General features: G+C 35.2%; 1 protein-coding gene across 1 annotated transcript in view; it reads right to left on the bottom strand.

Moving 5' to 3' along the window:
* LOC111083718 overlaps positions 1–1,416 on the bottom strand; it is a gene marked incomplete at its 3' end in the record, with an annotated part of 11,543 nt that extends 10,127 nt beyond the window's left edge. Inside the window, exon 1 of the mRNA XM_022380381.1 lies at positions 1,315–1,416. The remainder of the gene's footprint in view (positions 1–1,314) is intronic.
* Positions 1,417–2,909: the final 1,493 nt, after the last annotated feature.

The raw sequence follows: 2,909 nt of genomic DNA, 5'->3' as shown, positions 1-2,909 counted from the left end.
GTGTCAAGAAACAATATCTACTTTTAGTGTAAAGAAGCAACTTCTAATGTTAGTGTAAAGAAACAACATCTAATGCTAGTGTAAAGAAGCAACATCTAATGCTACTGTAAAGAAGCAACATCTAATGTTAGTGTAAAGATACAATATTTCATGTTAGTGTAAAGAAACAGCATCTAATGTTAGTGTAAAGAAACAACATCAAATGCTAGTGTAAATAAGCAACATCTAATGTTAGTGTCAAGAAACAATATCTAATGTTAGTGTAAAGAAGCAACTTCTAATGTTAGTGTAAAGAAACAACATCTAATGCTAGTGTAAATAAGCAACATCTAATGTTAGTGTCAAGAAACAATATCTAATTTTAGTGTAAAGAAGCAACTTCTAATGCTAGTGTAAAGAAACAGCATCTAATGCTAGTGTAAATAAGCAACATCTAATGTTAGTGTCAAGAAACAGCATCTAATGTTAGTGTAAAGAAACAACATCTAATGCTAGTGTAAATAAGCAACATCTAATGTTAGTGTAAAGAAACAGCATCTAATGTTAGTGTACAGCAAAAAACACTATATATTAATCTATAGAAGCAACACCTAATGTTAGTGTAAAGAAGCAACATCTAATGTTAGTGTAAATAAGCAACATCTAATGTTAGTGTCAAGAAACAACATCTAATGTTAGTGTAAAGAAGCAACTTCTAATGTTAGTGTAAAGAAACAGCATCTAATGTTAGTGTAAAGAAACAACATCTAATGCTAGTGTAAATAAGCAACATCTAATGTTAGTGTAAAGAAACAGCATCTAATGTTAGTGTACAGCAAAAAACACTATATATTAATCTATAGAAGCAACACCTAATGTTAGTGTACAGAAACTGATAATGTTATTATAACGTACAGAAGCAACACTTAGTGTTCATGGCCGGGTGATTAGGGCGCTCGACTCGCAATGTGAGCGTTGTAGGTTCGAATCCCCGTTCCACCAATCATGGTCGCCCTTTCAACTGTGGGGCGTTATACAGTAACAGTCGATCCCACTATTCGTTGGTAAAAGAGCAGTCCAAGAGTTGGCGGTGGGTGGTGATGACTAACTGGCTTCCCTCTAGCCTTTCACTGCTAAATCAGGGGCGGTTAGCGCAGATAGCCCTCGTGTAGCTTTGTGCGAACTGCCAAAAATCCCTGCGTTAATGTAGCTTAAAGATGCAACGTTGTTTATATTATAGAAACCCCATAAAATTGTGGGGCCAGTTTTTAAGGTTTGATATTCAACCATAATATAATGTTTCAGAAATAGTTTACGAAATACAAAACTACTTACGTTTCGATAGTCGAGGGTTATGATCGTTTCTCTGGAAAACAGTGGGCTAGTTTCATTATCAGAATCCGGTGTTTGTTCCGTAAGGGTAAGTATATGTTGATAATCTGGTAAAAATGTAAATATTTAATATAAAAATCTCTCCAGGCATCTGATCAGTTGATAAAAATAATCGGTCATTCAATTTATGTTACATATATAGCTGACTCACAAAAACTTATGTCACTCGTCACTATGGAGTTTAAAGTTTTCCAATCAGCTCATTGGTCAAGGATATATCTGAAACAAGACGTGAATGTTTCATTAATATGTGAATAGTCATCGGATAAACGGAATCCAGCCAATCACAACAAAGTGCTTTATATTGACTACAAGCGTCTTTAAGTATCCCATCCTGTCAATAGACTTTAGAAACTGAAAACGTGGTAGTAGTGTAATACGTCAGATCCTGTCAATAGACTTTAGAAACTGAAAATGTAGTAGTAGGGGAATACGTCACATCCTGTCAATAGACTTTAGAAACTGAAGATGTAGTAGCAGGGTAATACTTCACATCCTGTCAACAGACTTTAGAAACTGAAGATGTAGTAGCAGGGGAGTACGTCATATCCTGTCAATAGACTTTAGAAACTGAAGATGTAGTAGTATGGAAATACGTCACATCCTGTCAATAGACTTTAGAAATTGAAGATGTAGTAGTAGGGAAATACGTCACATCCTGTCAACAGACTTTAGAAACTGAAGATGTGGTAGTAGGGGAATACGTCACATCCTGTAAACAATTTAGAAACTGAAGATGGATTAGTAAGGGAGACGTCATATCTTGTAAACAATTTAGAAACTAAAGATGGATTAGTAAGGGAGACGTCATATCTTGTAAACAATTTAGAAACTAAAGATGGATTAGTAAGGGAGACGTCATATCTTGTCGACAGACTTTAGAAACTGAAGATGTGGTAGTAGGGGAATACGTCATATCTTGTAAACAATTTAGAAACTAAAGATGGATTAGTAAGGGAGACGTCATATCTTGCCAACAGACTTTAGAAACTGAAGATGTGATGGTAGGGAAATACGTCACATCCTGTCAACAGACTTTAGAAACTGAAGATGTGGTAGTAGGGGAATACGTCACATCCTGTAAACAATTTAGAAACTAGAGGTGGATTAGTAAGGGAGACGTCATATCTTGTCAAGACACTTCAAAATCTAAAGATGGAGTAGGAAAAGGTTAACACATGACCTTGTCAACAATATAATTATAAACATATAATATCAGTTCCAGGTTGTTCGTAGTGACCATAATCCATACCGATGTGAAATGTCCAGAAGTCATACAAGTAAGCAAGTTATATTTGTACTTCAGATCACACAATTAAGGATTATTGACGATGTGAAATGTCCAGAAGTCATACAAGTAAGCAAGCTACATTTGTACTTCAGATCACACAATTAAGGATTATTGACGATGTGAAATGTCCAGAAGTCATACAAGTAAGCAAGCTACATTTGTACTTCAGATCACACAATTAAGGATTATTGACGATGTGAAATGTCCAGAAGTCATACAAGTAAGCAAGCTACATTTGTACTTCAGA

Source organism: Limulus polyphemus, unplaced genomic scaffold, assembly GCF_000517525.1.
Source record: "Limulus polyphemus unplaced genomic scaffold, Limulus_polyphemus-2.1.2 Scaffold10848, whole genome shotgun sequence".
NCBI classification, from domain to species: Eukaryota; Metazoa; Arthropoda; class Merostomata; order Xiphosura; family Limulidae; genus Limulus; species Limulus polyphemus.
This window is presented reverse-complemented; position numbering and strand designations above follow the sequence as displayed.